Source organism: Coenobita brevimanus, chromosome 45, assembly GCF_032717465.1.
Source record: "Coenobita brevimanus isolate Jiangsu-jjx chromosome 45, ASM3271746v2, whole genome shotgun sequence".
Lineage (NCBI taxonomy): Eukaryota > Metazoa > Arthropoda > Malacostraca > Decapoda > Coenobitidae > Coenobita > Coenobita brevimanus.
The window spans coordinates 32,426,001-32,437,325 of NC_136998.1; the positions used below are offsets into that span (position 1 = coordinate 32,426,001).

The 11,325-nt window shown below is 40.1% G+C and overlaps 1 protein-coding gene across 1 annotated transcript in view; it reads right to left on the reverse strand.

The window, feature by feature from the left end:
* The window catches only part of CARPA (Carbonic anhydrase-related protein A), a 556,097-nt gene that overhangs the window by 204,906 nt on the left and 339,866 nt on the right, over positions 1 to 11,325 (reverse strand). The gene's annotated exons all lie outside the window — the stretch shown is intronic.

Genomic DNA, 11,325 nt, shown 5'->3' on the forward strand with positions numbered 1-11,325 from the left:
ACTCTGAGGAACGGTAATGTATAAATATATATAATTCCCTTTTCAACATAACCCTTAATGGTAGTTCTTCCAGGGAACACTGCTCTGTCTTGGTGCTGAAGCCTGTGCATTCCAGTCATCAAAGGAACTATACTAATCAGGTGCAACCACAATGGCAAGTTTCTTGACTAGGGATCACATGAAAACTGTTCCCCTGACACTACGTGCCTGAACTGGACATACGAGGCACCAACTCAAATCTTCTTCTAGTAGTTTACCATCTTGCAGTCTACCGGGTTCTTTTCATAGGACAGGGAAGGAGTTGAGAGACGTTCGTATAACCGGTTAGCGAAGTTGCCCAGCCATATCGATGCCACCACTTGAAGGGGTCCCTCACCGGCACCACTCTTTACTAGGGATCACATGAAAACTGTTCCCCTGACACTACGTGCCTGAACTGGACATACGAGGCACCAACTCAAATCTTCTTCTAGTAGTTTACCATCTTGCAGTCTACCGGGTTCTTTTCATAGGACAGGGAAGGAGTTGAGAGATGTTCGTATAACCGGTTAGCAAAGTTGCCCGGCCATATCGATGCCACCACGTGAAGGGGTCCCTCACCGGCACCAGCCTCTTTCTAAACCACAAAGACGATTTCCGTCAAATGATGGTCCTTAATCTTCAGCAGCGATGCAGCAGATGACTCTGGCGTAGTCAGCGCTGATTCAAAGTAAGAAGTGTCAAGAATATACGAATGTTTACAATCTAGGCGCCTTTGGAAACGAAACCTTGGGATAAGCAGTCGGCATCAAGAGTCCGGTCGTCTCTCCCGTTTTTCTCTGCATGGACTTTGCAAGTCAGTGTGGTGAGTCCGCAGCAACTGACAATGACGACACTATCTCATACCAATTAATCTGGCCAGGCTTGTATGGCAACAGTGTTCCTGCCGAGGTTCTGATTGGTTGGAGGTGTTTCTTCGATTTCGTTGTTACTTAAACCGATACTCTCTTTTTTATCAGATATGATACTGAGTTTGTCGACAATACAATCGTCAAAAGCAATAAGAAATCCGTTATATACTTAACAACAATGATTTTTCCGTAGGAAGATAGAAATATGAGTCAACAAAGTATTATAACAGTCCAAGTCAAGGTCAGCATTCGAACAATTCCTTTAAGTCTCCGACACGATAAAATTACAGAAAATTAAGGAAACCTGCTTAATCTAAGCGCTGGTGTAACACATTTAAATTTTAAGTTCAGTCCGTACTATGATAATAGAGGAGATGTAATGAAATAGTTTCCTTTACTCTACTTTGATTTTCGCAATTTTTTCAAACCTCCCTCCCCGCACAACTCGTTTTCTCATCAGAATTTTTAATTATTCAGAGTTGTAGCACGATTTACGGGTGCGGACTGATCTTAAAATTTAAATGTATGTTACATCAGCGCTTCGATTAAGCAGGTTTCCTTAATTTTCTGTTATATTATCGAGTGTCGGAGATTTAAAGGAATTGTTCGAATGCTGACCTTGACTTGGACTGTTATAATACTTTGTTGACTCATATTTCTATCTTCCTACGCAAATTTCATTGTTGTTAAGTATATAACGGATTTCTTATTGCTTTTGACGATTGTATTGTCGACAAACTCAGTATCATATCTGATAATAAAGAGAGTATCGGTTTAAGCAACAACGAAATCGAACAAACACCTCCAGCCAATCAGAATTTCGGCAGGAACACTTGCCATACATGCCTGGCTAGATTAATTGGTATGAGGTATACCCGGCCACATCTAATATCATCAGTGTCGGCTGCTGCGGGTTTACCACAATGAGGCGAACGAAGTCGTTGTACAGCAAACGTAGCAGTGTTCGGAGAGACATGGAAAAATACTGATAGATGTCCCGTGGAACGAGGAAAAAAAAAAATCTTTAAAATGCATCAGACGAAAGTAGGAGATACATGCAATCGAAAAACGTAATTTTTCATACATCGAAAACACAACCAAAGACTAAAAACCCAAAAGTTCTTCTTTACATGAAAAAAAAAAAAAAAAAAAAAAGCAATGCAAAATTGAAGGTCCATTTATTCTGAGAAGTGACTGGGGTCACAATGGAAAATACAGGCTGAAGAAGGCAGGTCCGGAGCTGACCTGGTGCGTACATGAATGACTGACAGTATCGGTTAACTCTTGCATTAGACAGATGGACAGAGAATGGGTGAGAGTGTGCTGCCAGAAATATTCTCAGCGCATGCCAAAATGGACGAGGGGTGCAAGTAGACGTTTCAGAAAATCAATAAAACAGCGATGGTGCAGAGATAAAGATACAACACTGCAGAGAAGAGGGACAAGTTGAAAGAAGTCAGTGAGAGAGGGGATGTTAATAGACGATAAGCCTTTGATTCCACTCTGTTTACAAGAACTGTATGTGGGGAACGACTTCAGTCACAAAAATGCTAGATGTACTCCACACACAAAGTCGACAGCTGTGTAGTGTAACGATAACACGGAGTCGGCTTAGTGCACTTAATCTCATCGAAGGATATTTTGCACGGCTGGTAGTATGATCTTTTCAAGTATCGAAGAGAAAGAAAACTCAAGGATATTATGAGACAGTGAAGGACTGAGCTGTGAATTGTTAAATATTAAGGGATGTTCCTGTGGAAGATTTAAACGGGACACAATACCGAATATATATACGTATACAGTACATATACTGCATATACCTATGTATCTATTAATCTATACACACACACACACACACACACACATATATATATATATATATATATATATATATATATATATATGTGTGTGTGTGAGTGTGTGTGTGTGTGTGTGTGTGTGTGTGTGTGTGTGTGTGTGATGAGTATACAAGTGTGCTTTGACACCAGTCTGGAAGGATCTGCTCCTGTATACTTATACAAATGTTCTTCCTTCAAGAGGCATGCCGCATGCAAACGATAAACGCCAGCAAAAGTTATTGCCCTAGTAAGCTTAATAATACTTATGCTAATTAGGCAGCCAAAACTTACAATTCTGTCAATTATGGAAAAACTGATGGTGTCAGATGATTTAAAGAGCTGCGAATTATGAGGCGGTAAACTGTATACGCTTTCTCTCTCTCTCTCTCTCTCTCTCTCTCTCTCTCTCTCTCTCTCTCTCCAGAAGAATTTAGCAACTGACCACTGTATAGCATTGTTACACTGAAATTCAATAAAGACAATGTTACAGCAGTTGTGAGAAAGTGATTGAGTACAAGAAGGCTAATTTTCATAAACTGAATGTAATTGTAAACAAAAGTGACTGGAATTCCACTGTTAAAACATTGGCTAATAACGAAGAATGGAAAAGAAACTGGACAAAAAATTAATAAGAAAAGAAAAACGAAGATGTCCGCAAGTATTACATGAGCAGGACTGAATAAACTTCAAGGAATTGTGTAGGTCGAAATAAACCAGGTGGAAGCTTGGGATGGGAAGAAACCAAATTTCTTCCATGAAAGATGTTTCTGGAGGAAAAAATAAATGTGATCTAAATAGAATATTTTTATTTTAAACTGTACAGGAGTAACACTGTGACTGAAGAGCCACTTCAGGATATGGAAATAGTGGACAGAAAATCCCAGCAATAGAGTTAAAAAAAATAATAAAGTGGAGTGAATATGGATAGGGGAGGAGAGGAAGACGATCGCCCCAATGATCTCATTAAAGATACATGTGACTTTGGAGATGAAGACTTTTAAAAATATGCTTAAAGTAGAAATCAAGAAAAAATAAGAATTAGTTCTGCTATAGATGCAGACCAGCGAAGTGAACTAACTGGACTGTTTCTCAGCTACGACACAGTTGGCCATATTAAAGTTTTTAACAAAGCAACTAAGAAAACTTTTAATATTAAAAGAGAGTTTCCCGGAGAGCAGGGAAAAAAGTAGGTAATATAAACAGGTCATGTCCCAGGTACAGCAAACAACAGACAGACAACCAGGGCAACGGAGAGACAGGCCCGAGATGATTGAGAGGAAGATCTACACAAGGAGACAAACGGAGATATGAAATGCGGACATTTGCTGGTATTCGGAAATTTGCTGATATGCAGTGGAACAGGCTAATAGCCATTAGTGTAGGACGGAATGGAAAGTCATGAGAGAGGTCTTCGCCCAGCAGTGGACAGATTCAGGCTGCTGCTAATAATGTGTACTGTGTGTGTGTGTGTGTGTGTGTGTGTGTGTGTGTGTGTGTATTTGAGAGAGAGAGAGAGAGAGAGAGGGGGGGGTGGAGGAACGGCGTGTTCAGGTGTTCACTACGTAAGCTCATTGGTGCCACGACACCTGTGTAGGACTTACCTGTCTCCGCCTCATTACCCCCTCTCATACCTTCATATCTCTCTCTGTATTCCCCCTTTTTCTCCCACTCTCTCTCTCTCTCTCCACTCCTTTTCTCAAATCCTTCCTTTCTGTTCTTCTTCTCATTTCTCTCCCCTTTCTTTTCGTCCTTTCTTCTTCCTCCACTTTCCCTCTCTCCTAATCTCATACCACTCATGTTCTCCTCCTCCTCTTGTTTTCTTGGTTCTCACTTTCTCCTCACTCTCTCTTTCAATCTCACACATCCACCTATCCACCCACCCGCACACAAAAATCTTCCATCTCACTTTCTCCCTAGCGCACAGATGGACATCGTCAACTGTATGAAGACTGGATGTTTTTGAACACATGGAACTCACGGAACAAACTAAACCTACATGAACCTGAACCAGTACCTCTTGTGTGTGTGTGTGTGTGTGTGTGTGTGTGTGTGTGTGTGTGTGTGTGTGTGTGTGTGTGTGTGTGTGTGTGTGTGTGTGTGTGTGTGTGTGTGTGTGTGTGTGTGTGTGTGTGTGTGTGTGTGTGTGTGTGTGTGTGTGTGTGTGTGTGTGTGTGTGTGTGTGTGTATGTGTGTGTGTGTAGCCAGGAACACAATACCATCAAACCATATCACAATCACCATATCACACCTTACCTAATATGTCAGTGTACAGCACTCCACACTTTCATTTTTACCACACGTACAAATAATACTTCTGAAGACTAATCAGCTGTCTGGTGGTGCATGAATGAACTTATAAGAACGTCATCGTACTAACTGGGATTACAACACACACTACCAAAATGTGCCACATCACATGCTTCCTCTTTCTTCTTTTCCTCTTTCTATCTCCTCTTTACCTTCCAATCACTCTTTTTTCCTTTTCTCCATCTTCTCCTCTTCATTATTTCCGTCACCCCTCAGTTCTAACTCTCCCTTCTCCTCTCCCATTATCTCCATCCTCACCCATCTACAAATTCTATCCATTATTCCTCATCTTTCTTTACCTTATTCCTCTATCTACTTCCCTTCTTTCCCGTCATCCATTTTCCTTCTTCCCTCATCACCCCCCTATCCCCTCTCCACCTTCATCCCACAGCCCCTCTTCCTTCTCACATTAATTTTTGTCTCCCCCCCTCCCTCTCCTTTTCACCATCCCTCTCCTCTTTCTCCATCCTTTTCCTCTCACCTTTCACGCTCCCACACCACACCACACACATCACTAGTACTAATTGCGTATTTCTGGACTAGTATGTAGTTTCTATTTACGACTATATATTTTCATGAAATAAATCCTACACGCATCTTGCACAGTTTTTGTGACCTCAGTATAACAAAGACCTTGCAGTTTTATAAATGGCTTTAAGTAATGGTAATAACTAACATTTTTTTTTTTTTTACAGAAATCTAAAGAAACACACACAAAAAATCTACAGTCCTCCAAATAATACTAAGAAATTAACCTATTCAGATTTTTTATATAATTATGAGAGGTACTTCTCTAAATGAACACAAGCTTGCCGTGGCGAGGAAGCTTGTGCATCTCAGACACCAGCGGAGCTATACTAGTCTGGTGCAGCCATACTAGACAGGTTCCTTGTTAGGCATCACAAGAAAACTCTTACCTCCCAGTAAGTGGCTGACTTGGCCTCGTCAGCAACCAGCTCACACATAAACAAATACAACTAGTTCTATCAAATCATGGGCCACAGTTCCCAACAGCAATGGAGAAATTGGCCATAACGGGATCAAACCTACTCTGGAACAAGGGGTGCAAAGAATGTCTATGTTTCTCAATATAGTCGCCTGTGGAAACTAATTCGTGGGACTTGAAATGTCCTCATTCTTGCTTGTGAAGCCAAGTTGGTTCTCCTTATCAGGGATGCGAGTGATGTAAACAAAGATATCACAGGTCTTAGTGAGGTCACAACACCTGGTGAGGCATTTGTAGAACTGCATGATATTTATGTCCTGCGATACAAAAGCAAACATGAAAAGAGGCGACATGCCTTATGATTTTTGGTCAATAATAAATGGTTATAATGAAAAAGACTTCAGTATAAAGTATATGAAACAAGAGGAGACCATATAACAGAATTTTTAAAAAAGAAGGAAAACTATCATCCAAGTATATGTTTCAACACAAGATCGAAGAGAGAAAAGAAATTTTATTAAGTTGTAAAGGAAACCCTAAAATTAATAAGACCTGGCATACGTTTGTGATGGGAGACATAAAACTTAATGCAAGTACGAAAAAGGAAGGTTGGGCTGCTGAAGGTCATGGGTTGTCAGAATTCCTAAGAGGCTCTGCTGGTGAAATTTAAGGTGATTAATGCCTTCCTTCAATAAAAGAGGTGTAGAAAGTGAATTTGGAATGGACCATATGGTGAAACAAAGAATGACACAGAGTTAGCTACACAGACACAACACATGACATTATGGAGAAGAATATAACTGTAGTGAAAGGGGCATAAGTAACATGTAAACAAGAAAGAGGGGTTACGTGGTACCGGATCTCACATGAGGCGAAAGCTTAATCCAATAAGTACAGTCAGATCTTGCAGCTGTTAGAGAGAATTAGTTTGTTACCTCAGAGTAAATATTCGCAGCTGATAGATGAAGTAGACCAGGACAAAGAGCAAATAAATGAGCAGTTTATAAAAATAGGTACCGAACACATGCATAAATACGAGAAAGGAAATTTCTAAACAGCAACAGCAAACTTTCTGATAGTACAATGGAAATTGTGGAGAAAAGTAAGAACGTTATAAAACGAACAAGAGCTAAGAAAACAGCAATTTAAAAAAATAATAATAAAAGAAAAATGAAGATGTCCGGAAGTACAACATGAGAAAGGTTGAAATTCAAGGAATTATGAAAGTCGAAAGGAAACAGGTGGACGCTTAGAATGGGAAGACACCAAATGTCACCTCTGAAATATGCTACTGGAGGAAAAAAAATATATCTAAAGTGATCTGAATAGAATATTTTTCTTTCAAACTTCACAAGAGTAAAATTATGACTGAGGAGACAGTCCAGGATATGGAAATAGTGGACATAATAATTCCCAGCAATAGAACTGAAATAAACAGAGTCTTTGGAGGAATGAATATGGATAAAGCAGAAGGTGAAGACGATCGCCCCAAGGATCTTATTAAGGATCCAGGTGACTGCACTGAACAAAAGACAAAGACTCTTCGCGAGATGTTTAAAGTAAACATTAAGAGAATATATGAATTAGTTCTGCTATAGATGCAGACCGGCCAAGTGAACAAACCGGACTGTATCGTAGCTATGCGACAGTTGACCATATTATAGTTAATAACTAGGCAACTAAGATAACTTTTAGACATGAAAAGAAAGATTCGTGGATAAGGAAAAAAGGTAGATAATATGGACAGGTCAAGTCCCTGGTATAGCAGACAACAGACGGACAACCAGGACAACGGGAATGCAAGCCCGACATGTATGAGGGGAAGAGCTAGACAAAGAGCAAAACAGAGACATGAAATGCCGAAATTTGCTGGTATTCCGTGAACCAAGCTAATAGCTAATATTGTAGGACGGGATGGAAAAAGATGACAGAGGTCTTTGCCATGCACTGGACTGACTCAGGCTGCTGTTTTGTGTGTGTGTGTGTGTGTGTGTGTGTGTGTGTGTGTGTGTGTGTGTGTGTGTGTGTGTGTGCGTGCGCGGGGGGGGGGGCAAATGCTTTAATGGTGTCTAATGTGTAAGCGTGTCTAGTGGGCGGCCACACTTGCTCCAAATATGTGACTGACAAAAGGAAACGAGGCTCAGGGGTCCGTCCAACGTTATGACTCAGATACTGCAGCGGCTCTAACCCGGTGGGTCGCTTCGTCTTGTCGATCACATGTTTCCAACAAGTGTGGCCGCACCTAACACCAGCTTGCAGGCTTCTGTTCCATATACTTAAACATGTGTTCTTCCTCCCACAAGCATTCTGAAGGCAAATGATTCACGCCACGCCAGCAGATGCTTATTAACTTCATTACCTTAAGAAAAACGTTCCTAAATTCACCAGCCTTATCTTACCATTTAGCCAATTACAGGAGAAATTGGCAGAGTCAGATGTGTTAATGTGTCGTGAATTATTACTAAGACGAGTATATCTGAGAAGGACTGAAGTTTATATAAAAAAATAAGTGATAAGGGAGAATTCAGGTGCGTAGGAGGAGGAGGAAATGAAAGGTAGAAGTTGGTGGAGGTGTAATTGATCGGTCGACCCTGGCTATAAGATGCAATAAAATTGATTAGAAAGTCTTTAGACAGAGCATACCTCTGCCAACGCCATTGCCATTAAAAAGGATCTAGATCCGTGGATAGAGGATCCGGATCCACCCAAAAATTTAACCAATTCTTTGCTGACCCATGGCCCACCCTTCCACAAACCTTCATTGAAATTCACAGAGAACTTTTGGAGACATTGTGCCGGATACACCAAATCTGAATCCGCCCAAAAATTTAATAATTTTTTCCATGGTCCATGGCCCACCTTTCTACAAAATTTCATCACAATATATTCATAACTTTTTAAGCAATCCCAAATCTGGATCCGTGGATACAGGATCCTGATCCGGATCCGACCCTAAATTTAAACAAGTCTTTCTTGGTCCATGGCGAACCATTCCACAAAATCTCTGTGAAATTCATAAAACAAATTTTGGATATTGTGCGGGATACCCAGGATCCAGATTGGGAACCGGACCAAAATTTAATCATTTCTTCCTCGATCCATGACCCACCCTTCCACAAAATGTCATCAAAACCGGTTCATAACTTTTTCAGTAATCCCAGACCCGGAACCGTGGATATAGGATCCGGATCCAGATCCACCGCCAAATTCAGTCAATTTATTCTTTTTCCAAGGAGCACCATTCCGTAAAATTTCAGTGAAATTCATAGACAACTTCCAGAGATACTGTGCGGGATACTCCGGATCCGGCAAAAAATTTAATACTTTCTTCCTTGGCTTATGTCCCACCCTTACACAAAATTACATCAGAATCAGTTAATAATTTTTTGAGTAATCCTGTTTTCAGAAAAACCATTGAAGGGAAAAACATAACCTCCATTTCCGAGGTTATAATAATAATAATAATAATAATAATAACAATAATAAAAATAATAATAATAATAATAATAATAATAAAAATAATAATAATAATAACAATAATACTCATCAAGATCATGATCATCGTAATCATAATAAATACTACAACTACTACTAGTGCTACTACTACTACCACTACTACAACAAGTACTACCACTGCTACTACTACTACTACTACTAATTATTATTTTTATTATTAGTATTAGTATTATATTAATCCATTCATCTAACATCAAATCCTATGTTGCCCGATGAGAAGCGTAGAAACCGGGGGCACGGCAAGTTGCTCCTGAAACTCAAAATGAGTGACCAGCCTGACTCATCCTGAGTGGCATGACGTGAGTAATAAACCCCAACCACTCCTTGGATATAAACCCGCACAGGCCCAATCGGATTGGAGAGCCATAATTGCCCACTAAACCACTCGACCAAATAATTTAGTTATATGGTTACCACCCAGCGGAGTAAATGGTTTCCTAGTGTAAAGGAAACCATTTGCCTTGTCACTCAGCTTAGAGTCACCCATAGGCAGAAGGAAGGGGAAAGAATGAAGGTACGAGTAAGAAAGACAGAAGAGGGAGTGTAAAGTCACCTGTAGGCAGAAGGAAGAGGAAAGAATGAAGGAAAGAAAAACAGAAGACGAAGAAAGGAAAAGAGCAAAGGGTAGACACCCAATAATAATAAATAATAATGCAAGTAATCATCATCACCAACGCCATAACAAGAAGAAAGTACTGAGAGAGCACATACCTCCGCCAATGCCACTGCCATTACAAAGGATCCGGATCCGTATCCCAGGATACAGGATGCTGACCCGGATCCGGCTGCGCCCACAAATTTAATCAATTCATTCTTGCTTCGTGGCCCACCTTCCCACAAAATTACATTTAAATTCACAGAGAATTTTTTCAGATATTGTGCAGGATACTCCGGATCCGGATCAGCCCAAAAATTTTATCATTTCTTCCATGACCCATGGCCCAACCATCAACAAAATTATATCAAAATCCGTTCATAACTTTTTGAGTAAAGAAGCTAACAGACCGACAAACAAACATACAAACAAGCCAACATCTGTAAAAACATAACCACGTTGGCGGAGGTAATTATAATAACGAGGACAACACTAGCAGTGTCACAAATCTTCTAAAGCACTCAGGTGTGGTGCTCCTCAGGGTTCTGTTCCTTCACCAAGTATCTCCTGTTCAGCAAGTATCAGAACACCATCCTTAAAGCCTTCCCTCTTAACATTTTGAAACTGGAAGGCACTGACAGAGTGCATACCTCCGACAATGCCATTGCAACTAAAAGGGATCCGGATCCGGATTTGTCCCAAAATTTAACCAATTCTTTCCTGGTCGATGTCCTAACATTCCACAAAATTTCACTGAAATTCATTGACAATTTTTGCAAAATACTGTGCGGGATACTACGCACACAGATGGGGCCGAATTTTTAATCAATTCTTCCACGGTGCAAGGCCCACCCATCCACATAATTTCATTAAAATCTATTCATGCCTTCCAGAGTAATCCTATAAACAAAAAGACAAACATACATAAAGACAAATAAACAAATTAACGAGGGGTAAAACGTAACCTCCTAGGCGCAGGTAACAATGAACCTATGAACATATTCTCCAGTAACTCCTCATAGTTATACATGGCCAGTAATTTAATCAGTACGGAATGAAGAAAAAACTTTATGCCACATAATTATGAAGTAAACAATTCTTTCAGAAAAATTATAAAAAAAAAAAACACGATCAGCAACAATCAAAGAGAAACCACAAATGACGTGTGTACTGAAACCACCTGTCACATGTGTACTGAAACCTATCATCCGTTTAATTATAGTATTTTGATTA